Genomic DNA, 27,861 nt, shown 5'->3' with positions numbered 1-27,861 from the left:
TTGTTGGGGTTTTTTTTTCAGCAATCTCAGTGGTATAGGGCTAACATGATAATTTATGTATTTCAGTGTATTTGTAAGAAAATTACATGTGAAGCCTTGATTTAAATGACCTAAATGTCAAAAAAATAAATAAAGGAAAGTTCTCATGCTCAGCTGTGGCTGATTCATAAGAGTTGCTGTGGTAACCCGTGTTGTCCAGTGCATCTCTGTTTGTTGTGTGTGATAAAAGAATTCTCCTCGATGGGGTTCGGTCGCTCTAGAGAAGAGACAGATTATTAATGTAGACACGTGACAAGAGCTACCCAAGCGAACAAAAACATTAAGATGCAAGAGTTCCTTATGCATATTTATTTCGTAGTGCATTTTTGATAGTATAGTGGCATCAGCTTCTCTGAAGGATATACTCGGAGGTTTCAGAGGCGAAGACTGAAAGAGAGGTCTTTATTCACTGCCAAGTACAAGAGTGGAGAAACCCACAATTTATTGATCAATCTACCTACTCAAGTCAACAGAAGATTGTTCTTGACACACTAGACATTTTTTGGAGGTTACTTGAGGAGTTCGTGTCCTGCCTGGCGGCCAGACATCCATCCTCATCAGTGCTTCTGCCCCATGTTCTGTCTTTAATGAAAGCACTAGGATCTATGCTGTAGCACAGACAGCTGATGTTCTCCACCTTTTATTTCTTCTAGTCAATCTGTAGAGCTCCATCACTGGGTTTATAGTTAACCTGAAAAAATGTAGCACTTTATATAACAGCTGCTGAATTCTGGATTCTGATTGGATAAAAGATGAAGAACACCAGTGTATATACACACCTGTTTATTCATGAACTTAGTCATAAAATTCATCACTTAAAGAAACGTCATACACCTTAATAGAACATCAGCAGTGATAAACAAGTATTTCCCTTACAATACATATAAACTGTGGGCAGGATAAATACTGATCCTAAACATTTAAAAGAGATAAATGTGTGATGTAAAAGGTGCGATTTTTTCATTTTACAATTCATACTGGTCCAAATAACCTGTAAATAAATACAACATGATAAAACATAATGGTCTAAGCTATAACCTGGTGTCTGGAATGCTTGTTTATGTTTAGGCAGGTCTCTGCCCAGTCATATTTTTTTTGAGCTTTGAAAAAATGTAATGACCAGAAACACAGTAAATCCACAATAAACACTAGCTGTGCTTCTCCAAGATGGGGTAATTTATTATTGGTGACAGGAATGCACCCCTCCCTCACACACACACACACACACACACACAACATCTACTGCTTCTAATACTATTCCTCTTATCACAACTACTATCAGTAAAACAGTAAATATGTAGATAGGTACACAAAGAGTTCAATAATGACAAAAGCTATTAGCATAAGAATTATGAGATTTTTACTATAAGATAAACTCTACACGAGAACGTCAAAGCAACTTCACAAGTATTAACAACTGCCCATAGCTAGACCAGCACTAGCCTTTAGCCATCATTACACACTCTGTTGGAGAAGTGCAGGAGGAAACGACCATCTCAATAAAAATATGGTAAAGCTAATTAGCATAGCCGCCTCTTTTGCATGCAGGACCATGTTTATGATGGTGGAGCATCTGCTGCAGGCAAGATTCCAATGTGGGCATTAACTGAGGTTAAATTTTCACTGGTGTCAATAAAGAGACATTTCCTGCATGCACTGATTTCATAATATCGTTTCTCTGGCTGGGGAAAAAGAAAAGTTTGTGCTTACATGATACAGAGTGGCTCATTAGACTGAAAATAAAAAAGAACATGTGGAGGGCGTACAGAGAGACTGAGAGAAGGGGTGATGAGATGAAAAGAAGAAAGATAACTGACCTCTAGCCACCTTTGTTTTTAATATGTTAGAGATTCCTGGCAGCACAGATGACCTGATAACCTTGTGTCCTTTAAATTTTAATGTGCTCCTCTGATTATGTAAGGAATAACACACTCTGTGTTGTCCTGTTATAATAAAATCAGTAATGGGGTGGTGTGATGGAACAAAGTTACTATTACCACCCTATAGTTGACTATTTTAACGTTTGAGTCCTGAAGAGTTTTATTTCTCTTTTACCACAGAAATTTAAATTAAATTGTTATCATTATTCTGATCATTTGGGTCTGCTTTTTCCCACAGTTGGGCCACATTTTAAAACATGTGGATTGGGTCACTCTTTTTCCACCAATTGGGCCATATTTTTCATCAATCAAGCCTTTGTGGACTCTGAAATTATCTAGATAAACTGTCTAATGTCATGATCAAGCAATCGATCAATTCTTCAACTTGTAATATTCTGACAGGGAAGTAATATTATGATATACAAGTAACAGAAAGGTGCATTGAAATAAAAGCATATTTTCTCACTCTGCTCATTGAGGATGCACAGTTTGGCAGCATGATTGGGATGCCAGTGTTTCCTCGACAGCTTTATTGAGTGCTTTAATTTACGTACCAGGCACACAGACACTGGACAGGATCCAGGAAGCACACACCTTTCTCTACGGCATTTTGCTGTTGATGCCAAGTTGGCTTCAGAAAATACTAATGAGATCTGTTATAGCCAATCTGTTCACCAAAATGTACTTCCACAGCTAATTAGTTCATCAATAATCCATTCTGCAATTATTTGGCAACAGAGTGAAAGGGAATGAACATCCAATGTTCCATTACCTGACCTTGCTGGTTAATATGAGAGACTGTTTCAGTACAACAGAAACCTCAGTGCTAATCTTCTGTACATTCATAATACTGCCATTACCATAAAGTCATTCATTATTATTCCTCCCTGTGTCAGACATCATCTCTAAATGAGGATCTGCTGCCAACCAGCCTGCCAGTGTGACCGGGACAACCTCCAACAGCAGGAATGTGTCGCAGGTGTGTGCAGGATTGATGTGTCCGAACCTCTTCATGATGAAGAGCCAGTGTCTGTCTCGGATACACAAGCCATCAATTCACAGTGGACAGGTGACTTGACAGTGTCGCATAGCTAAGTAAAGTCATGCCCCATGAACATTGAAACATGACAGCGGATGACATTTTACAACATAAGCTTGTGTACAGCTTCACGCTGTAATACTCTCTCTTAAAAATAAACAGATCCACGCCAGCAGCACATGACTGGAAGGCTGAAATCATTCAGATTGCAAAAAAAAAAAAAATCTAACAAAAAGTAAGGCATCTGTCCAAATGCTAATGGAACTTAGTGTTTATTCATTTATTCATCTTCAGTAGGTCCTATAACCTGGTCAGGATCATGGTGGATCTGGAGCCTGTTCCAGGAATACTGTGGCTGGACAGATATAAAAAGTCTACACACCCCTGATAAAACCACATATTTTTGTGATGTAAAAAAATACAAACAAACCACACAACTTTAATGTGATATATCAACCATCAACGTTACTCAAACAATATACAGTAACTTAAGCAGTTGAATTGACCAATCATATTCAAACTTATGCACAAAAGTAATTACGCTACACCTGTCATCAACTAAGTGATTGTGAGTCAGAAAAAGATCAGCTGTTTCTGTAGGATTTTCTTGATGCAACTGTTGAACCTAAAGAGTGTACAGTGCATGAATGAGATCTTTCTGTCAAAAAGGTATAGATCCGAAGAGGGGTGCAAAAGGATCCATGGATCGGACTTGTTTGTCCAGCACATCCCACAGATGCTCGATTGGAATCTGGGGAATTTAGAGGCAACACCTGAAACTCATCAAACCATTCCTGAGCCATTTTTGCTTTGTGACATGGAATATGCTTAGGTAGGTGGTACGTGTCAAAGTAACATCCATATAGATGGCAGGACCCAAGGATTCCCAGCAGAACATTGCCCAAAGCACGACACTGCCTCTGCCGGGTTGCCTTCTTCCCATAGTGCCAACAGGTGCCATGTGTTCCCCAGGTAAGTGACACACACGCACCCGGTCATCCATGTGATGTAAAAGAAAACGTGATTTATCAGACCAGGCCATCTTCTTCCATTGCTCCATGGTCTAGTTCTGATGCTCACATGACCATTGTAACAAACTGTGACGCACTGTGTATTCTGACACCTTTCTATCAGAACCAGCATTAACTTCTTCAGCAATTTAAGTAACAGTTGCTCGTCTGTTGGATCGGCCAGACTTTGCTCCCCACGTGCATCAGTAAGCCTTGGCCATCCATGACCATCCATAATAAGGAGATAATCATTGTTATTTACTTTATCTGTCAGTAGTTATAATGTTATGCCTGATCGGTGTATGTTTGGCACAAAAACAAGACAGCTTCTTACCCATAGGACACCACAGGTGATAACTTCAGGAGATATACAGGAGGGGGGGGAGGGTGTGTCTGGGGAACCCAGAGGAAACCCACATGGATGTGGAGAGAACATGTAAACCTCCACATAGACAATAACATGAGATCAGGATAGTACCTGGGACCCTAAAGCTAGCTTTATACTTATGCTTATGCTTTTTTCATCCACCTATACAAAATGCCTCATTACCTGACCACTACTAGCTACCTTATAAGCATGATATGACAGAAAAGGACAAATCATAAAATGATTACTTATCCCTCAGGCAAGTGGAAGATTTTTAGCTAATACTGTGTAATGTAACGTAACATATTTCTTAAAAAAATCTAAATAGCTATTCAGCATAGCAGATCAAACCTACCCACATTTCGTTTTTATCAATAAATGCTTAAACTTTACTTTGAGAGTTGTCATGACTAAATAAAAGAATAAGTGCCTTTTTTAAAAAATTGACTCCAACAGTGTATTAAAGTAATCAGTCACCGAGTGAAAGTGAAATGACTGTAGCCAGTTTTGTATATAACCTTTATCATCAATATTACCTCTTGTCTGAGGTCTGAGTATGACAAAGACAGCCCTCAGCCAAAACTAGGTGTGATAAGTAGCTTTGAACTCTGGAGGCTGTGCCGAGGCAGCTCAAGGAAAATGGTGTGTGAGGGAAGAAGGGTGGGACCTTGTAGAAACAGCCCAGTGAGGTTTTATCACTTGTAATTTGGGGACCAGGATAATGTTGGATTAAAGTTCTCAGTCAGATCATGATGCTAGCAGGGAGTGAGATTGGAAAGCTTGGAAACAGTATCTGAACCAGTCTGTGATTGTGGCATTAATTAGACAATTAATGCACAAACAATACAGGCATTCATTTGATGCTTAGAAGTAACAAAGACTTGGATATTAATGGGTGCGTTTTGAGTTCACAGAGATGGAGAAAGATCTCAGTCGTTAAGGTGATCCATACTGAACATCGTCAAATGCTTCTGCAAGACAAGAAGAGAGATGAGAGACGTGACCTGATGAAAAGCCTTGAACATCAGATGTAGGGTTAGCAGAGCCAGTCTGCCTTTTCAAAACATCATCATGCTAACAAGCACCTGATGGCCTTTTGAGATTTTTTGGGGAGATGCAATGCTTTAATAGAGTTTTCTTTATTATTATTATTTTGATAGGAAAGGCTGCACAATAGCCCTGGCCTTCAAGAAATGAAAAAAATAAGAAGACTCTTTCAGCAGTCTAAGCAAAAGAGAAAGGGCATGAATATCCATCCTCTCAAATCCCAGAGTAAAACCCTGTAGAATGAAAAGAATAGAGACAGAAAAAATAATGAGAGAGTGTGTTTAGTGTTCCCTCGCCTCTCAGAAGAGGTGACCCCAATTAGTGAGAGCGACCCTCTGTGTCTACTCATCTATGGATGTGCATGCAGGAGTGGGGAGGCGTGTTTCGGAGAAGATGCGCTGATGCACTTATCTACAGTACAGCCGTGTGGATATGGTTCATATCTGCTCTTAATAACTGAAAACATTATTCTTAAGAATAAAATAGTGACTGTTACTGCTTCATACACAGACAGATATCCAACCAAAACCAAAAATCTCAGTGTGTCTAAGTATAAAAAAATAGACAATTTCTAATATAGGTCTATTCTAGATCAGTTATTATATAGAACACAAAACACAATCATATTAAATGAACTTCCCAGTTTACAAGTTACTCGATGTGTAAAGCGAATCCTTTGGTATAACGGTGTATTTGTACATCATATAAACAGGGCGGAAATTTACAGTGCTATGTTATTTAAATAGATCTTGTTATACAAGGCAGAGGGCATTTACCCAGAATGCACTTGAAGCAGGGAGTTAAATCTCTCAGCTGGACACCTTACAGTAATACTGAGCTCTAATGGCCAATTTACTCCCTAAGACATTTTAATTAAAGTCTTTTCTATTAAAGCTCCTGTTAATTGGCTACGTGATGCAGTGCGCTTTAGAGGTTCTCTGCTGGGTTTCAGGAATAATAATATAAAAGCTGTACTCTTGGTAATTTAAGGTGTAATTGAATGGTACCGTGCCTTGTGTAAGTATTCACCCTTTGTGAATACAGTTCCTTTTTTATTTTTTGCACATTTATAGTGTTGGCAGCAGTCTATGAACATAGTTTTTTTTTTTGGATTAGGACAATAATAATAACAACAAAGTCTCAAACAAAATTAAATCGAGAGGCTTGATTTATACTATAACGGAACTAAGTACTGTTTAGAGTAACCCTTATAGTCTAGAAAATCCCCAGCTAGTATAAACCCTTTTAACACTGATTACATGGGGAAAAAGTATGTCATTAATTTTTTAATTTTAATTTTTTAGTCTATGAGGTATTTTTAAACTAGCTAAATGTAGTGACCTCTCATTGTCCGTGGCTCTTCCCCTAAGCATGCGGCAGTGTGATTGCTGCCCCTACAGGACTCTGTTAGAACTAGTTGCACTTCCCATTTTGAGCACTAGATGCAATAATAACTCTATAGAAGTTAAGTGAGGCATGTAAAAACACTGCATGATGATTGTACAACATGAAGTATGGTGAGAAAATCATTTCAAAAAAGAATCTTCAAAAAAGCTAATTAACATTTTAACAGAATTGAAAATGAATAGAGCTGTGACTTCATGAAAATGAATACTTGCTGATATAAAATGGTATAAAATGCTTCAGCTGCCCCATGGATGAGCCCCCACTAAGCGTTGAGTTGCAGCCAAATGTTACGCTCTGTGCCAAATCTAAAATGTCCACTTTTGGTCTCATCAGACCAGAAAACATTTTCCCACATGCCTGAGTTTCCAGCATGTCTCCGAAAGGGATTTCACACGGCTGAGTGTCCAGGCTGTGGATGTTCTGTGAACGGCTTCCTCCATCTCTGTTGAGGATCTTTTCAGCTCCTTCAGAGTTATCAAGTGCCTCTTGGTTGCTTCTCTGAAAAAATCCATACTGCCCTTAATAATAATCTTAATAACAGACATTATTGAGGAAAAAAACAACCAATATTATTATTATTATTATTGTTATTATTATTATTATTATTAATAATAATAATAATAAGATGATGAAGAAGAAGAAGAAGAAGAAGAAGAAGAAATGAACAGGAAATTCATTCTTTTGCATGCACCTGTGAAACATTCTTTCTCCAGTCATGCTGAGATTGAAGAACACCCTGAAGTCAGGTTCTGGATGTTCAATAAAGCTATAAAATTAATCATAATTTTCTCTCTAACCCGAATTTTACACTAAACAATGCTGATATTTAACAATGACATTTCAATTTCCTTCCAGAGAATTCCTTCTCTTTTTCTCGTGTTCTCTGTAGCGGCACAAAAATACACGCTGATAAGAGAACAGAATGAGCAACACATCAATAAATAAAAGCCAAAATACAATAATGTGTAAAAGGGGCTATAATCACTGATTTAAATCATGACTGTTTAATGTGAGAGGCGCCAATACTTTTCCTTTATGCTGCAGTTTTTGTTATGTGAAAGTTTCGCCCTATCAGTTACACAACACAGTCAGAGTCATGGGTTTTACACTTAGTGTAGTGATTAAACAAGGCATTTTTTTGTACCTGATATTGAATGTATTTTAATTGATATAATGACTTTTTATTGCCAATATGGTCTAAATCTACTGATAATAAATACATTTATATATGTTTTAAATACATATTTTTTTCTTGCATTGCTTATTTTGTGCTGTATTAGGCTTTCTATTTTTTTTTTTTTGTATTATACCAATTTATTTTGCTCTGTTTACGGGTTTAAAACTTTATAGATTGAATAATCAGTTTCACACATCTTTCTCCTGACTTCCCCTAGATGTCTAAGTGCACATTGTACATAGTGTATAATTAGAAGCTGCTCCTCACCTGTGATCTCTTTAACTGTGAGGAACACACTGAGTCTCTCGGGGTCCAAAGCTCTGATACCGTGGTACATGTCTCTGTTAGGGAGCGAAAAAAAAAGCATCAGAGGCAGGAAGCAAATAGTCGAGCACTTCAGAGTGAGGGTTAAAGTGGAGTCGGAAAGCATAAAGTGAGCTCCTGAGACTTTGAGGGGGGAAAAAAACCTCATGGAGTGAAGGATGGACTAATGACGTCTCAGGGCAACAAGGCAGTTTGAAGAAAACACTAAATGAGTTCTGACAATCTTAGTGAATGACGGCCTGTAAGAAACTGTCAAATAAGCCAACAAAGCCCGAAGGGTGGACTAAAATAACCGCATGGCCCTGAGAATCAATGCGGAAACTCAGTTTTAAAACTTGAACACACTTTGGGGAAATCAAGCTCGGGATGGATTATTTTAAAAAAGAGACTGCAGTCAGTGAAGTTTTAGGGGAAATGTAATATTTCTAAACTACAAATTATAACTATAAATAGGTAAAATATAATGTGATGCTGTTAAATAAATAAATAAATAAATAAATAAATAAATAAATAAATAAATAAATAAATTTCTGTGGTTTAAGAGGAATAAAAATAGTCCACGAATGAAGTTCAGGTGGGTAACAGTAACTTAAAAAAGTATTCTTCCAAATGTGCAGAGCTCAAAGGTCAACAATGTAAAAGATTCCAAAAGATTGTTGTGCAAGACATTCCGTTTGTGATTCTGATAAATAACATCCAGGGATTTAGATGTACCTCATTCTCAACAAGTATCAATTCCCCACATGTAAATGATTTTTTTTGTCATCTTGCCAGAGAAAGAAAAAAGAAAAAGCAGAGAGTGCACAGACTTCAAATTCCATAAATCTTCACTGTCGTTTCAATGAGATCGGTGAGCACATTAAACAAAATAGAAAATGAAAGATGGGCTTGTCCTTGGAGAAAAATGAAAACGGCTGTACAAGGGTGAAAGAAAAGTAAAAGTGCTGGACTGTAAAAGTCATTTGAAGGGTAAAGACTCGTAACGCAGAGGGCCAGCAGAGAAAATGGAGCTGGGTTCGCGTAAACGCTCCAAACAATAAACACCCGACTTCACCTGTAAACACAATTTAATCAACTGTACTGAGAATAAAAACTCATGAACAACAAAAGCCACACAATACACACCGGTAAATAACATTAAGGTCAAACTAGAAGGTTAATGTTTAGCAGTTAAAAAAAAAAAAAACAGGAACAAATTTCAGGATAACAAACAAAATAATTAATAGAATTAATGAAACTAAACAGTATTAACTAAATAACAATTCACAAAAAAGATCATTAGGCAAATGATGTACTTTATAAACAAACAACCAACAAATAAAGGGGGGAAAAAAAGCCTTGCTAAGGAAATTAGATCTGAAAACAATGAACTGGATATTAAAAAGCTGTTAAATTTAGAATATGTTAAATTTAGTATATGTTCTAAAATGTTGTATTAGCATGAAACGCGGGCTGAGTGCATCAGCCTGGACGTGCGCTTGCTTGTAGCTTCATGATGTTGAGTGATTGTTTAGAATGATGAATGCTTGAGTTAATGGAACTGGAGTGTGTGTGGAGAAGCCACTCTTCTGTCCACAGCCTCCGCAACTGTAATTGTGTTTCAGACCTTCGATCGAATTTTGGCTGCCTCAAATCCTATTTTACAATGCGCCAGAATTAGAAATGCCACACGTTAACAGATGATGGGCTTATAACTGGGATAATCTTTTAGTAAATGTAACATCGTATATACTGCATGTCACAATATCACAGTTTAATTTTTGTGAGTACTTCTTGCTGAGTCATTTTAAATATAATATGTACAGTGTTTCCCACATATATACGAACAATTTGTAGAATTAACGTTATGACTCGAGGCAAGAAAACAGTTTCCAAGGACAGACTCATGAGTAACCCAGAGACCAGAGCATTAGTCTGTAGTTACATCTGAGGACTGTGTAAATATGGTATTAAATCCCCTCTACACATGCATATCTCAATTCTGAATAAAGCCCAATGAGAATAATTTAACTGTTTGTGGACATGGGAACAAATACTTTATTTAATAAAAACAAAGCCTCCCCAGCCCCGTGTACAACTAAGCTGCTTTGAGACATCAGCACTGCATTTAGAAGAAGGAAAAGAAAAAACAACCCTAATCAAGATTCTATTACAGACTGTTACCTGGGATTTTCAGAGTGTTTGACCTCTAATGGAGACAAATCTCAGTGTCCTTTGTGGTGCTCAGCTCCAGGTGAAACAGATTCGTTGCAAAAACAAGGCTCAGTGGAGAAAATGGGTTTTCAAGGCAAAGCTGAAAATTTTGAAAATAATACGTTGTCATTTTTTTCTGTTTTTGTTTTAATAGCTTCAAGTGCAATAACACACTAAGGCATGCTTTTATTGGAAAACTAACATTTAGAAGCACATTCTGAAGTCTTGAATTTGAGTCTTTAAATTACATTAACAGCAAAAATCCATGTTCCACTCTACAACAGGGATAAAAATGAAAATTGACTGTACATGTTGCCGTAAACAACAAAACACACTTGTGCTGTGTTTATTGCAGTGGGATTGCGTTACAGTCTTGGTATGTTTGATGTATACTACAATTTTCCATATAATCAATGAATGCCTCTAAAACAGAAACTTAGACATTAATATGTACACCTGTCTGAAGTATTCTGATTAATTAACAATGAGTTTCTGCTACATATTACCACATGCGAGATTTGGATATTGTGTCACAAAGACATTATGTAGCCTTAAAGGATCTTCATTAGTATAATCACACATGAGGAATGTGGGTTTTCACACAGCCACTGAATTTGGACATGATTTTAACAGGATCATGTGAGGCGTGATACTTAATGACCTCATACACTCAAAATCACAAAGTCTAAACCTGACATAAGGTGGCTAAAATAATTTAAATAATCCACTGCAGTGAACAGGAAATGAATTTAAACGAATTCATATGGGAGTTTGGATGTCACTTCAGGTAGACCCCTGTATAATAAATATTTCATGATTTTGGGCAGGAAGGAACTGCACATGAGCTTAAAGGAAGCATCTCAGAATGAGCAATGGTCTACGAAATAAGAAATAAATCACACACAACCACAAACACCATCGTTGCTTATTATTTTTTATCATTGCCCTTCTAAAATATTCCTAATTATTTTCAATGTACTGCATATCCTAAATAAATGCAGGGAAGTGATGCGACATACTTTCTACTACACCCACCACCATTCCATAGTCTTTAATAAGAAGAATATGAGACTCTGTTCAGAAAAAAAATAGAAGAAGCTTCAGTGGCGCTAGAATGTTTCTCCCTTTGTCACTGTAGCGCAGTTTTAAATAATCACTTCAACAGTCACACTGCTGGAATCCTTCTATACGTAGTTATTAAAACTAGTGTTTTAGGTACATTTCTGAAATTCTACACAGCTACTTCACATCTCTCAGAGGAGTTAAATAAATATTTCCCATATATTCCCTAAATCTACTTTTTACAGCATAAAGACTCTTCTGGATTTTAAAAGTGATGGATGTTTTGAGGAGCAGCAGTAAGTGTGTTCTGCATCACAGTTTCCTGGTTCCATGTTACCATATGATGGATGATTCTAAATCGTGTCTGTGATGTTATGAGGTGCACTGCGATGAACTGGTGTCCCATCCATGGTGTGTTACTGCCTCGAAACTTTGTTCCTAGGATAGGTTCCAGATTCACGTCGACCTGAACATAAATATATTCTTTTAGTGACACAACTGAAGTGCTGTTGAAGTGACATAACTATGAACTGAGTTTCAATTGAAGAGCAATTTGTGATTAAAAAACAAAACAAGACTGAGAAACAACACACTTTGAGATGTTAGATGTTGGCATCATTGCTCCTTACACAAGTGATTCTCCTTTAGCTCACGGCAACATAATAAACATAAAAAACAAAACAAAAAAAAAAACACAGAAAATTAGATTAGATTAGATGAGCATGGGTAAGTCTATGGACTTGGTTCATTTTTATATCTAAATCATTCATAAATGACTAAATACCTTAAAGAAATAATAAAAAATAATCAATTTAACATTGCATTCCCTATTCCCTTTGATCATCAACGTGGCTTAATCATAAAAGCTGTTAATGAGAATATTACTAAAAAAGAATATTATTAGTGCGAGTGAGAGCAAAGGCTGAAACGAGAACTTAATTGGAACTGAAATATGACCCTGTGCTGGAGCCAGGAACATTAGAAATGCACTTCAGAGGGTTGTAAATGTTGCTTTATTTAATGTAGGAAACTAATGAGTCTAGCCTATTAGAACGTGGCTGATTGAGTTGTGCAGCAATAACAAAAATGTCAGAGGGTTTATTTAAGTGAGAAAGGAAAATTGTGTAGACAGAGAGAGAGAGAGAGAGAGAGAGAGAGAGAGAGATAGGGGGAGTATTTTAGTGGTACTGGCTGAAGTAATCACAGTTACTGTAGTTGAAGAGTGTGGCACCATGGGTGACGTGCAGGTTCTGGCAGAGCTGGGGCCGATCCACTAGGACATAACCCCTTACCTTGACTGGAATGCATGAAACACCCTCACAGTTTATCTGAATAAAATGTTATCCGATTAATCAAATACATTATTTGAACGAATATCATTTGGAGAAACAGTCTTTATTGCTCCAATAAACTTCCATAGATGTGTAGAATCAACAGAAAGAAGCACCAAAGCTGTTCTGGTGGCTCTGTGCACACACACACACACACACAGAGTGTTCATTATGTTCAATAAGGTAGATGACACTGAACATGCAGTAGAGGTGAAAACTGTCATGTGGAATTGATTTGTAAACTGTCATTGCCTGCCTGCTAGTCAGCCTGCCAGTGATGTGTGTCCATTTCACTCTCAGTATCCTAATCTCATAGCTCTCCTTCTGCTGATAACTGGCTGAAACACGTTCTGCATGAAGGCCGCTTGGTGGTGTTTTCAATCATGTTTAAGAGTGTTTTCACAAATGCAGCGTTCAGTCCATTTGGGGAAGCTTCCCCCTCAGTGTGCTTCTTGAAGCAGGTGAGAAGACAGCCATCACATATGGGGCAGACCAAAGCACATCTGTGTGACTGAATAGTTCCTAAATTATTACAATTATGTAAAACATGATCTACACAATGGCTACAGAAGCACAGAAAAAACAAAGAATGACAAGTGTTCTTAGTTCTCCCTTCACCAACAACAAGATATTCTGTTCTGAAGTTTGCGATAGGATTCTTCAAACTGTCAAGGTAAGGGATAAAGAACGAAAAAGACAGACGGTCAGATCTCACTCGTCTTGTTAAATACGTTCAGCCTTCACTGATTAGGATTATATCTGGGAGTATTAGGCAATGCAAATGATCCTAGATGTTCTGATGAAGTTCTGATTAAGACTGATTAAAGCACACATGAGAGGTTATTTAATCAGACTAAAACCAGGCTTCAGTGCACAATCAGTGAGGAATACAAATTTATCATAAGCTCTACAAGATGTCTACAAAAGTTCTAGAAATGATCTAACATGCCTCTGAATTCTTAGATGTTACAGTGCAATACTTGGAGAAACTCTGAAGAAACTGGCGCTAATAAAAATAAAATGAATTAAAAAGACTGATAAAAGTGATCATATGATTGGCTTAGATAGTTATGGGACAGAAACTGCAAAAGAAAAGCCAGATGCTTTTTTTCCCTGCCATGCAAACAAGTGCTAACACTTTCAAGCAGAAAATCCTTTCAGATACAGCAGTAAGAAACAGTGAGGCAGATCTTTAGTGTGGCTCTGGTGTTGAAGTAATCAACATTGTTTAATTAGCATCTTCTTCACCTCCACTTTTTTTTCTATTGGCTCACAAAAAAAGAAGCTTGTGAGCTAAAAGTATATGATATGAAAACTAATTTCAAGCTTATAATAGCCTTATTGTATTCCATGTTACTTTTTCTACTTAAGGAGGAGTTAAATTATTGGGCAAAACAATGAGAAAATGTAATGCCTGAATAAGCCTGAATAATAATAATCTTATTTAACGTTTCTTATTATGAGATTATTATATAACAAATATCCAAGCATTAAACTGAATGGGAGACATGTATACAAAATTCACTCCACTAATTTAGACAGATTTATAAAACAATTCAACAATTTCAAGCTTTCAGTAAAAATATCTACAAATAGGCTTCACAATCTATTATTTGTTTTAAAAACAGTCCAATTAGTGTAGCGTAGTGATTGAATTTGACTCTATTCAACATATTTTTCTGTGCTAGGACTTTGTCAGGTTTAGCATTGTTCTGTGAGGCCGACCGTCACTTAACATGCAGCACCATGGAGTTTCAGTCATCCACTGGAGGGAGGAAACAGAGGCTGTCAGCACACGTTTATCCCATTTATCAGGCTTCTGCTCCAGCCCTAATAGCTCTACTCTTGAGGTCTGACTGCCACTGAACAAGATTTAGTGCAACACCAGATTAGACTCTGAAGTTCTTTAGCTGTCTGCCGAATTTGGATGGTATTTAAAACCCAGATGCTAAACAGGAAACCACTGTAGATGATCAGATGACCCTCTGTCCTGTTCCTGGCATACTTTTATCAATGACATTTAAAGTCTGTGTACATGAAAGTGATGATAAAATGAAAAAGCTTTGACTATTTGGAACTAAAGCCTCAAGAATGCTGAAATAAAAGTCAACTGAGCTGAAGTGTTTCTTAAACTCACTGCAATGCAAACTTAAATCCTTTACATGTACATGAGTCCAGAGTTACTGGTACCACCCTGAAATTGATTAATTTCCTATTACCGTGTGTCCAGATGTATTTTATTCTTCATACACCAAGCTATTTGGCAACAATTGCCATTTTTAATTCCAGTTCATACTTCTACCTGTTCACAGATTCATTTATTGTTGCCAAACATCCAGAAAACCAGTTCTTGTTATCACTTATGTTATAGTAACTATAACCAGACATTCCTGTGAACATCTTGTACTAAAGTTTGACTTAGTCACATTTTAACTGACCTCTGTTCCAAAGCACTGACACCGGAAGCTCCTTCCATACATGTTCAGTAAACATCTCCACACAGACAACTTCACTATATCAACAGCTGCCATGATGTTACCTAGGTACCCAGAAAAACACCATTATATGTAAGTGACCAGTGAGTTGTTTGGCTCAGCAAAAAATCATAGGTACGTGACTGGAAGGCATTATCCATATCATAAATATCTCTTATCATAAATTGCTCATCTGTGCACATGTTTTATGAAGGTGGCGGCGGTGCATTAATGAACTTACACCAGCTTACCTATAAATCTATCAAACACACACATACACACACATGTGCCAGCAACTGACCGATGACATTTTTTCATGACTGACAAAATGTACAGAGAAAAGAAAAAAAGTCTTCTTGATTCTTGTTGAATCTAATTTTACAACCTTGTATATCCAAAATCAAATGAGCTTAATATATCCTTAATATAATATAATTGTTGAGATTATTAAAACTATGCAGTGTTTTGGGATTTGGTTTGATGAATGCAGTGTAATAGTGATTATTTCAGATTATTTGTTTTTTCCCCTTTACCAGAACATCCTGTCAGGAAAAAAAAGCTATGAATAGGCCATTGACAGTGTAATTATAGTGCTGTAAGACTGTATTCATCTGAGTGATGGGTGGCAGTGTGACACACACACACACAAAGAAAACCCCAAAACAATAGCGCTCTTCTTTTAGCACAATTAGCCATAAAATGGGTGTGTGGTGAGAAAACTGTATAATGGGTACTCACATTATATACCTGCAAATAAGCCAGTTTTCATCTTGTGGGCATTTTCTTTATTATTCATATCTCTTCTTTCTTTTTTTTTTTTTAATGTACTGTCAATTTGGATGATTAAGATTTTTTAAACAGTTTTGTAAGAAACAATACGTATATGTGTATCACAGTTTTTTGTTTCTTTTTCTGTAAGGAAATGTTCATTTAACATCAATTAGTTTTTTTGTTTGTTTGTTTGTTAGATGTAATTTTTAGCATAAATATGAAAAACCATGCCAGCTGCTGATTCATGGCTTTGCTAGAATTTGCACTCGTGTGTGTGCAGGTAAAGCTACGTGCATTAGTCTTCATCTCCGGAAGAAGGAATGATAAACAGGTGAACATTTTGTATCAGCTGGTGTGTTGGTGGGTTTGGAACAAACACAAGACTTCCTGCTGTTGGCCAAAGCTGGTGTTCTTAACCCAATTGTTAAGCAACAGTTCTTGCCAACACACATGCTGTTGAAATAGTTAAAAAAATATTAAAAATAAAGCAATCTGTTACGAAATTAAGACAATTTCAAACTTTTAATTAGTTTTACAGTGTTATATTCTAATACAAAGCCACTGCTTTTTATCACTAGGGCCTGCAGGTTCCTGACACACAACAGGGTACTGAATAATCTCTGTTTTCCTACCAGCAATCCACAAATCCTAAACACTATTCTGTGTGTGTTAAATCTATAAACAGCTCATGACTCGTTATGATGTCCTCCAGCACTGAGATATTGTTAATGACTCTACAAAGAGGTTCTACAGTTGTAGCCTTAATGAAAAAGCTGTATCGTGATTATACACACATATCTTACCCTTCTAGACATAATCCTCTAAATACTGACTCATACCCATCGGTAAAAGAGCAGTTTCTTTGAAACATGAGGTGTACGCTGTTCTAATTAGCCACAGCATTATGAAAAGGTCCTTTTATTCATTTTTTTCTTCCTTGGCTCATGGATCTCTTGCCACAGCTGGGCTTTTTTCCCCCTCAAAGAGTACATTTTCCTGGAATATCAGCAAATGACAGAAGACAAGAACATGGTTATTATGTTAGTTTTATGTTAATCATCAAAGAATCTCAATCATACAGGAACAAATTGGTACATTTGCTTTGTTTCCTCTAAAGTGAAACCTTCAAAGCACGGTTTGAGCTCTGAGTGTGCGCTGACTGATCAGAGTAATTGTGTTGATCTTCTGTCACTCTGAATCCACAGGGCAAAAACAACAGAGGATGGATAAATGATAAACTAACAGCATGTTGTGTTTGAGAGGAGTGAGCTATTCTGTTCAATGTATTTTTGATTTGTAAGCTATTTAATTTGTTTTTTTAATTTGTTTTTGCATGAAAGAAAGCTTTACGTAGACTGTTTTTAAACCTAATGTTACAGCTTTACCTCAGACTGTTACAAAGCACAGACACTGGAGACGTTACAGAAAAATAACACAACACAGTTTAATCTGGCTGCTGCTATAGAAATTATGTACTTGAACGAGCACATTAATATAAACCTGTAGCTTACTTCGCAGCCTCTACATTTCATTGAATATGATCCATGCATCTTTTCATTCTCTTGGACATGTCTTTTGATTTGTGTTGTACATCTGTAACTGTCCCAGTGTGAAGAATGTGTCCTTGTGAATATGAGAGTATTGAGGGGAAATATAAATCAGCACACTGTTTCTTGCCACTGTGTCAGGTTCTTCCCAGTGGTTTATTTCCAAATCGTCACAGATATTAGACATGCTGTGAAGAGAGCACATGCTGTTATTACATTTTCATTTCATGATAGCTACGCTGTTAGCCCAGTACCATACTCAATAAAGATGACGACAATGCTTAATCATTGTTCTGTCATTGTTTTTTTTCTGAGAGGGGGACATACGGATGAATACTGAAATGCATTATTATATGTACACCAACCAAGCATAACATTATAACCATCTGTCTGATATTGTGTTGGTCCCCCTTTAACTGGCAAAACAGCCCTGACCCATCATACACTGTGTATTCTGTCCCCTTTCTATCAGAACCAGCATTAACTTCCTCAGCAATTTGAGCAACAGTAGCTGGTCTGTTGGATCGGATCACACGGGTCAGCCTTCGCTCCCCCACGACCCTGTCACCGGTTCACCACTGTTCCTTCCTTGGACCACTTTTGATAGATACTGACCACTGCAGACCGGTAAAACCCCACAAGAGCTGCAGTTTTGGAGATGCTCTGATCCAGTGGTCTAGCCATCTAGCCCATGTTAAACTCACTCAAATCCTTACGCTTGTCCATTTTTTCTGCTTCTAACACATCAACTTTGAGGACAAAATGTTCACTTACTGCCTAATATATCCCACCTACTAACAGGTGGCATGATGAGGAGATACTCAGTCTTATTCACCTGTCACTGCTCATAATGTTATGCCTGATCCATGTACTTATATGTAGACTTAAACCTGCAGTCTATGTTTTTGACAAACACACCCTGCTTGCAAACTCATTAACATTTATAACTACAACACATTTTGTTCTCCTTAAATTGTTCTCCTTAAAAGCTCTTCACAAACTTTTATCTGCTTTAGCTTTGATTCAGTTGCTTCGGCCCCTTTTGCTCGTCTGCTCAAATTGTTAAGTTTGTAGCAAGTAAAGTGCTAAGTTAACCGTATTGCTCATGGTTAACCTCCAGAACTCACCTGTGATTAAAAGAGGGGTGAGAGAGCATGAAAGAAAGCAAGATTTTAATGAAAAGGGAAGATGGTCCTTGCAACACAAAAAAAGATAAAGAAGACTTGGAAAGAGTGCAGGTAAAAAAACAGCTTCGCAAAAATAATTAACCTTGTGTTTATGACACACCCTGAGCGAGGCTATTTATCACAGAAAGGGCGCAAACATGATAGTGACAGGAAAAAAAGTGAAAGCGTTGTGATGAGGAGGAAGCAATGCCCAGGCTCCATTCAGTGTGTGTGTGTGTGTGTGTGTGTGTAAGTGCTCAACCTGCCTCTAATTAAAACATGTGAAGTCAGCTAGCTCTTGTTTACCTTCATTAAAATTAGGAGCTCTGCTTATCAGGAAAGCACACACAGCATTGGGATGCAGGAATGCTGCCGCTAAACACCCCCACACCTCTTTATTCTGTCAGGCTAATGGGACACAATGACAGGAGCACTTAATTAGGTTTTACTTTCAGGGTTCCTGGCTGGCTTTTTCCCAATCAATAGCAGGACGTCCAATTAAGCACGCTTGCACCTCGTTCCCCAGGTGATGCTGTCACTCACTACAAACATGTTGCTGATCAGTTTACTCAACAAACCGCCATCATTACCTGTGGGTCAGGACAAAAAGAACAAACACCAAACAGACACTTTTATTTGTTTAGCTGTAATGCTTTTTAACCCTCCAGTAATTCTGAAAGAAATCACATGGGCCTGAGGTTTTGTGTTTTGTGTCACAGTCCTTGGCGCCATTGTTTCAATCATTGACACCTTAAAAGATGCTCTCAAACACAATCTTTGAGCTCACACAATAACTTTTGCTTTGCTAAATTTTTAAATTGTCTCTTGCTTTTAGGTTATTCTGTTTTACATGTGACAGCAAAAAGAAAAAGAGAAAGAAAAGAGAAATGCTGTAATTATTGTCTGTCTGCATTTGACTGGAGCACCTAGAAAATCAACTTGCATACTCAACTCTGAATACAAGGAACTTTCTCTGTGCAAATACCGACTTAACTTTTGAACTTACCTCACATAAGTCGGCATTCTTTTGCACTGAATTTACACTGGAAAAATATTCTTCTGCAGAAAAAAAAAATGTTTCATAAAACTGACAATTTTGACACATTTGAAGAGGGGATGGAGGAAAATCCTAACACTCTGAGTTCTGACATATAACAGTCGTTTCTGTTCAACATCCGCCGCCATTCCGAGTTACTTTAGGTGGTGTGTAAAAAGCTCAAATGGCAGAAAAATCCACCGAGTGATCAAATAGACTGCAGTAACAGCTAGTCTCATCTTGTAATTTTTACTGTCCTGGAAGCATCATACTCCATCCATAATGGGGCAAAGTAAGGAGCAAGCAGCGCTTAAGCTGATTGTTATTCACAGAAACTAAGAAATCTGTCACAGAAGTGGAAGAGAGATGTGTCAAGCTGTCAGTACAGTGTCTGTGTGTGTATGTGTGTGCATGCATGTGTGACAGAGAGACAGACAGAGAGAGAGAGAGAGAGAGAGAGAGAGAGAGAGAGAGAGAGGACATTTATCAAACCTGTCTGATTCAATCCAGTTTGGTTGGATGTAGAGGTTTGGTGCTTGAATGGAGTGAGACACACCACAAATAAATACACCAACAGGCAGAAAACATTACACACTAATTCAATGTTAAACAGACTGAAGTTAATTGACTGGAATAGAGATGCTGTGAAGATTAAGAAGAAAGGAGCTGTGGATGGTCAAATTGTGTGTATGTATTCACCTCAGGGTCGTCCATTATATGATCAGGGGTCCAGTGTGTGAGAGAAAGGCAAAAGTGTTAAACCAATGCCTGTATACAGCACATGGATGAGGTTTGTGTGGAAGAGAGGGATTCAGAAGCAGATGGCTGAAGGAACATGGTACAAGGAGAGAGTGATATTCTAAAATGTAGCAACAATTACTCTACGACAGCATCGCTATCCGAGGTGCTGAATCACCACTGTTTGTGGCCTGGAGGGAGAGAGAGGGGGCAAAGAGCAGTGTTCTCTTGAATGCGTGTGAGCGTCAGTATCACAGGGCCTCCCCTTTACCTCTGAGCCCTGGCCTGGAAATGTATGGGCGCGTGAGAGTCCATCTGCATTCCCATGCTGGCTCCCGGCTCTGTACCGGATCAAGATGAGACACCAAAAAGGATCAACCGAACTGTGTGCAGTGGACTGACAAAACAGAACGGGCTTTCCTGCAGCTGAAAATAGTGCTTACCAGCCACCCTGTGCTCCAGAGCCACGAATAAAGACACTTGGGAGTGTCTCTATTTTTACTCAATGTTGTATAGTCAATATTGCATAACACACACAGAAGAATATTAATTGAGTATAAGAATAAGAATAAGGCTTAAGTAATTAATTTATATTTTCAAGTCATTCATTGGTCTATTGGTCATTTATTAAAAAAAAAAAAGAAGAAGCATATTTTATCCTAGGGAGACACACATACAGCCTTGAAAATTGCCCAAATACATCTCGGGTCTCGTTATAAAAAAAGCACATCTTCAGTGATCAGTAGTATGCTTTTAAATGAGTCGTTTTGAGCAACAGTTTCTTTTTAGCCATGCATTCCATACATGCCTCAATTACACAGAGCTTGAATGATGAAAAATGGTTGTCTTGTGCAGCATCGCTGGTGGAGTAGTTATAGAGTAGCCACTGGTAGGACTCTGGTAGGACTCTAAGACACAGTACTTTATAACTCCTTCAAAGTAACTGTTGGCCTCACTGTTCCTTCCCTCACCAGCATCTGTCTTGTTTTTTTGGATTGGGTTTTGAGGCCTTATCAGGTGATGTAATGCTGCTTCCACTTACTCATTATCCAACAGTGCTTACCAGGATATCCAACCACTTTGATATAATTTTCCTCTTCCTGTTTCCAATTCCCAAGTTCTAAAATTCTAACACCTTATCTTTAACCACCTTATAATGCCGTACACTTTTCGACACTCTGTTTTCATTGTCACACTATTCCTTCAGACTGACAGTCTCTTCAATGCAGTGATTACTGTTATGAAAGGGGAGCTGTTTTAAAATTTCACAAGTGAAAGACAGTTCTACAAGTGGATAAGTCAACTGTGACTTTGGTAAAACAATATAATTCATCTGCAGCTTTAAAATCCTGATTAGCTGAATAGAGCATTTTCCAGTTTTTGATTTTCTTTTCTTTCTTTTTGATTAAATGCTCACTAATAATTCATTTCTATATTTTAATTTTCACTGTAATAGAAAATTGAAACAAAAATACTGACAGGAAACAAACCTGATAAGTTCTAGTAAATGACACTTTATCTTTATGGTTACAATTTTTTTTACTTTTACTTTGCGCACACACACTCATACACACTATATTGCCAAAAGTATTCGCTCACCCATCCAAATAATCAGAATCAGGTGTTCCAATCACTTCCAATTACTATTCGGATATACAAGTCTTCCAACTGCACTGTGTTCTGCTTCTGGGGGGCTAAGGGTTCAGTGGCGCTCCTGATTGGCCCACTGTGTTTTTGCGCACTCCGCCTTGCACTCTAATTTAGTGGCGCTGGCCATGGTGCTGATCCATCGCCGCTCTACGACAGCATCGCTATCCGAGGTGCTGAATCACCACTGTTTGTGGCCTGGAGGGAGAGAGAGGGGGCAAAGAGCAGTGTTCTCTTGAATGCGTGTGAGCGTCGGTATCACAGGGCCTCCCCCTTACCTCTGAGCCCCGGCCTGGAAATGTATGGGCGCGTGAGAGCCCATCTGCATTCCCATGCTGGCTTCCGGCTCTGTGCCGGATCTGGCACGAGAAGTCCTGCAATGAAAGGAACCATTGAGTTACAAGTGCATTGGTGTCCTTGGCCTTCCATCCACAGCATAGGAGCGTGTTCAATGACCAAGGTGAAGTGCCGCCCTGCCAGGTAGCAGAAAAGCCCACTTTATCGCAAGGGCTTCTCACCTGACTGCAGTGTAGTTCTTCTCGTTGGGGATCAGTTTCCTTGAAACGTAGAGGACCGAGTGCTCCTCTCCTTCAACCTCCCAAGACAGGACGGCCCCAGCCCCATCTTGGAGGTGTCGTTGTGAAGGGTGAAGGGGAGGCTAAAGTCGTGGCTCTGGAGCACAGGGTGGTTGGTAAGCACTATTTTCAGCTGCAGGAAAGCCCGTTCTGTTTTGTCAGTCCACTGCACACAGTTCAGTTGATCCTTTTTGGTGAGGTCTGAAAGGGGAGAGGATATAGAGAAGAAGTCCAGCCCTCTCGCTCCGCAGTCTGCTCAAACGTTTCGGGGAAGGCCACCATGTTGTCCTCCGCCCTCATTTTGGTGAGGAGGCACTGAGCGGCATGGCCAGAACCGGGGAGTGGAATTTCAGTGGCCTGGGGGCCCTTATGTAGCTCCTGCAGCGACCATGTGCTGGTGGATACTTGTTTCCAGCAAATGTTGCAGTATTTGCTCCATACAGACCCCATGGGTCTGTCCACCAGACAGAGCCAGGGGGAAGGTTAAACACATGACTTTACTGAGTTAAAGAAGCAAAGGAAAATTAGGCAGTTTAAAAAAAAAAACAAGGAGTAGCTTCCCTTAGACGGCAGCTAGAAGGTGGTTTCCATCATCCTTGTCAGGGTTTGAGCTGAAGCTGGATGGAGCTGGAGTCAGTGGCAGTCTGCCGTGGTTGACCCGGGAGCCTGGCAAAGCTTCGCTGGTCCCAAGGTGAGCGGTTTCTATCCAGAGGAATCTGTGAAAAGAGTGTACAGACCACATTATTCCTGTAGGAGGCAGGCCTTACCCAGCATGCTAGAGACTGAAGGGCTCAGTGTCGCTCCTGATTGGCCCGCTACGTTTTGGCGCATGGTGCTGATCCTCTGCTGCTCTATGACAGTGCCACTATCAGAGATGCTGAACTGCCACTGTTTGTGGTTTGGAGGGAGAGAGAGGGGGCGTAGAGCGGTTTTCTCTTGAATGTGTGCGCGGTGATGTGTGCGCCATCATCACAATACACACACACACACACAGCAAAGATGAAGTCTGTGTGACCTAAACATCTCTATCTGTGCTGCTCCATTAGTGACAGTCGCAGCACATGAGAGCAAGGCGAAACAAGGTGTTTAAGAAAGAAATATAGAGTAACAAATAGGTTCACTATGACAGATTTGATAACAACAGGATCAGAAAGAACAAGAGTAGAAGGAGCGAGAGTACATATAAAGAGCAATAAAAGCAACAAACAAAATAAAATATGAATAAGAAAGTCACATGGGACATTGAAAGAAACCAAAAAGCTCAAAGAGGTGAAAAAAAGAAAACTTCATATATAAGGAATAATAACAGAGAAGCTCAGAAGATCAGAACTGGGCAGAAAATAAAATCTAGTGGAGTGAGACAGTCCCTGAACCAAAAACACTTCTACATTTTTAAACGACTCCTCTTTTCAAAATTTCATATTTGAATGAAAACCAGATTAAACAGAATGAGTGTCATTTGTGTGTTCAGAAACCTCAGAACAGGATAGTATAAATTTATTACAGTATCTAATACTAGCTAATTCTTTTACTGTCTCCTTTAAAGTTTCTAATGCACATCCTCTCTATTACATTCTCTCACACTGTCACTATTACAGTCCCTATTATTCTTTTTTACAGTCTCTAACACATTTCCCATCTTTATCATAGTCCCTAATATTGTAATTCTTTCTATTCTCTATCTGTAATAATCTCTATTATTCTCTGTTGCTCTCTCTATTACAATCTCTAATTCAGTTTCTAGTACAGTTTATATTACTGTCTCATTTACAGTCCCTACTCAGTCTCTACTGTATTCTCTGTTATAGTTTATTTTACAATCTCTGTTCCTGTTTCAAAGTACAGTCTCATTTACATTTTTATTTATGGTACTTGGTAAATATCCTTATCCAGAGCAGCTTACAGAAGTGGTTATAGTCTCCATCAATATATACATTCTGATATCAATTCACTAGATAACAGACAAAGACAAAAACACTGTAGGAATGGTAATACACTGCTTGGCCCAAAAAGCTAATGCAATGTCACAACTTTTATTTCCATCCAGAGTTTCTCACCAAGATATTGTATTGATAAAAGGAGAGTTGGACCGCTGCATAAAGTCTTTTCCAGCACATCCCAAAGGATTCTCAATGGGGTTAAGGTCTGGACTAGTGGTCATTCAGGTACTCAGTTGACCTCATTTTTGGACGCATAATGTTGCTGAACCTAGATCTGAGCAACTGAAGCAACCCCAGGTCATGACACTGCCCCTCACAGGCCTGTATGGTAGGCACTAGGCATGATAGGTGCATCACATGACCTTTTTTTTTTTTTTATTGCTCCAGAGTCCAATGTTGATGCTCCCTATCAAACTGAAGCCTCCCCCGATTAGACTCAAATATAAAAGGTTTTCTCTTTACGGTCTCTATTTCAGTGTCTATTACAATCACAGTTCATAGTACTGTCTCTATTGCAGTGTCTGTTACAGTCTCAAACTACTGATGCCCTGTGTGCTAGAGAGAGAGAGAGAGAGAGAGAGTGAGACAGACACAGAGAGAAAGAGAGAGAGAGTGAGAGACACAGAGAGAGAGAAAACATAAGAAATACAGAGAGATCATTTCTTTCTCAGCTCAGCTGCTAGTGATTTTCCTCACAACTTGAAGGTCATGGTACAAGTCAAGTGGCAGAAGAATAACCCGAACTGCTTTTCCAACATCCAAACTATATAGTACAAAGAAACAAGTTGTACGCATGTGCAGATGCACTCACTTGGGAGGGAGGGCGACTTAGTGACACTCCATGAAGAGCACTAGCTGAGTGCACCACATAAAATGCATCCCTAAACTCTATATAAAGACACTAATTAGGAAATCAATATTAATTCAGTATCCACTCTATAACCAGCAGGGCTTCAGTGCCCTACAGTATGTAGTGTACTTTATGTCAGTTAGGGAGCACACTAGCTCCTTAATCATTTTATGTTCCGTTAACACATCTCTTGAACAAGTGTGTGTACGAATATAATCCATTACTTTGGCGCATTTATTTATTCATCACAAGTGTCACATAACGTGTAACTCTTCCGCAAGGCAAATCTAAACAAAACAGACAACGTCAAATCACTCGGTTGTGTGCGCGCGCAGCTGCGCGTGGTTAATGTGGACGGGGTCGAAACCAAAAATGTCCCGAGATAACCTCGCCCTCATGCACAAACATTCACCACTGAAGGACTGAGCTCATTTGGTGGTTTAATAAAAAAAAAAAAAACAGAATATGAAGCTAAATTCTCTTTCATCTAGAGTTAAAGTTGAGTGTGAAGAGTTTACCTGCCTACGCGCGAGACTCATCTGGACGACAGAAAACACTAAACAAGACGAAGCGCCTTCATATCTCCATAAATTCACGTGTTGAGAATTAATCCGCAGTGTAACTCTGTCCTTGGAGTAAATATCAGTTTATTTCTCCTCAGGTCTTCATGTCCTGACTCGGTCTCCGCGTTTTGTTTTGTTTTTGGCTGTTAGCCGCGTTGCTAAAACTGCACTCACGCAACTTTACCTCAGAGCGCGGTGAAAAAAGGAACCGCCTCCTAATTTACATATCACGCCACTGTCGTCTCTGATTGGTCGATCAACAAATCTATCTATCTATCTATCTATCTATCTATCTATCTATCTATCTATCTATCTATCTATCTATCTATCTATCTATCGTTTATTAAAATGTTTCGAGGGAATATTTAAAAAGAAATGTTTTAATAACACACACATACACACACACACATATATATATATACTTATGAATGAATTATTTCATATATATATATATATATATATATATATATAAATATATATATATATATATATGAAATAATTCATTCATAAGTATGAATCTGTTTTCTTACTGTCTAAAAAATCATGTATATTATTAGATCATTAGATCAGTTCCATCACATTACTATCACATACATTTTTCTAACTGAATAAAATGAGACAATATATTCATCAAAATAAATGTAGTGTGAGAGAAAAAAACCCCAACAATCTCTAGAATAATTTGGGGTGTTATGGTGTCAGTTGTAATTCACCACAGATGCATGTATAATGCAACAGTTCACTTCAGGCTTCAGATCATCCAAAGTCCAGATCTCAATGGTTCAATGTCAGTAACTTCAGAGATTCAGAGGTCTCAAAGACAAAAGTTAAAAGAAACACACATATACTGCCAAGATTTTTAATACAGAAGATCACAGCCTATTGACTTATTCTCCTTCTTGACACATTTTGTGTTTTATCTTTAGAAATTTCTGCAGACTACTGAACATGCTGTGATGATCAAAGTCAAAGTGTTTAACAGAAAATCTCACTAATAGCTACAGAGTAGTTTAAATTCCTGTGTAAAACCATGCTTATGAAATGGTGGCTTGGTCAAACAGGCCACTATCACTGTATAAAAAACAATACCCCAGGTTTGTTTTACAATTATGTGTTAATTGTATGTATAAAGGGGAGTGAAAGCAATTTTCACAGCCTTGAAAATTGCCCAAATACATCTCGGGTCTTGTTATAAAAAAAGCACATCTTCAGTGATCAGTTGTATGCTTTTAAATGAGTCGTTTTGAGCAACAGTTTCTTTTTAGCCATGCATTCCATACATGCCTCAATTACACAGAGCTTGAATGATGAAAAATGGTTGTCTTGTGCAGCATCGCTGGTGGAGTAGCTATAGAGTAGCCACTGGTAGGACTCTGGTAGGACTCTAAGACACAATACTTTATAACTCCTTCAAAGTAACTGTTGGCCTCACTGTTCCTTCCCTCACCAGCATCTGTCTTGTTTTTTGGATTGGGTTTTGAGGCCTTATCAGGTGATGTAATGCTGCTTCCACTTACTCATTATCCAACAGTGCTTACCAGGATATCCAACCACTTTGATATAATTTTCCTCTTTCTGTTTCCAATTCCCAAGTTCTAAAATTCTAACACCTTATCTTTAACCACCTTATAATGCCGTACACTTTTCGACACTCTGTTTTCATTGTCACACTATTCCT

At 38.3% G+C, this 27,861-nt stretch overlaps 1 long non-coding RNA gene across 10 annotated transcripts; it reads right to left on the bottom strand.

Moving 5' to 3' along the window:
* Positions 1 to 372: 372 nt before the first annotated feature.
* Positions 373 to 26,364, bottom strand: LOC131347254 (uncharacterized). Of its 10 annotated transcripts, XR_009203732.1 has the most exons (11): positions 26,139 to 26,364; positions 17,633 to 23,546; positions 16,925 to 17,117; positions 16,412 to 16,574; positions 16,089 to 16,262; positions 15,315 to 15,415; positions 12,139 to 12,187; positions 11,883 to 12,011; positions 10,454 to 10,583; positions 8,234 to 8,307; positions 374 to 7,287 (listed from the first exon to the last, which is right to left on the bottom strand). It is a non-coding gene; the product is annotated as an uncharacterized LOC131347254 (long non-coding RNA). The 10 variants fall into 10 exon arrangements; XR_009203729.1 differs by having other exon boundaries at positions 373 to 7,287; positions 15,315 to 16,262; XR_009203730.1 differs by having other exon boundaries at positions 373 to 7,287; positions 12,139 to 16,262; positions 17,633 to 19,424; positions 20,570 to 23,546.
* Between the last annotated feature and the right edge of the window lie 1,497 nt (positions 26,365 to 27,861).

Source organism: Hemibagrus wyckioides, linkage group LG26 (assembly GCF_019097595.1).
Source record: "Hemibagrus wyckioides isolate EC202008001 linkage group LG26, SWU_Hwy_1.0, whole genome shotgun sequence".
NCBI classification, from domain to species: domain Eukaryota; kingdom Metazoa; phylum Chordata; class Actinopteri; order Siluriformes; family Bagridae; genus Hemibagrus; species Hemibagrus wyckioides.
This window is presented reverse-complemented; position numbering and strand designations above follow the sequence as displayed.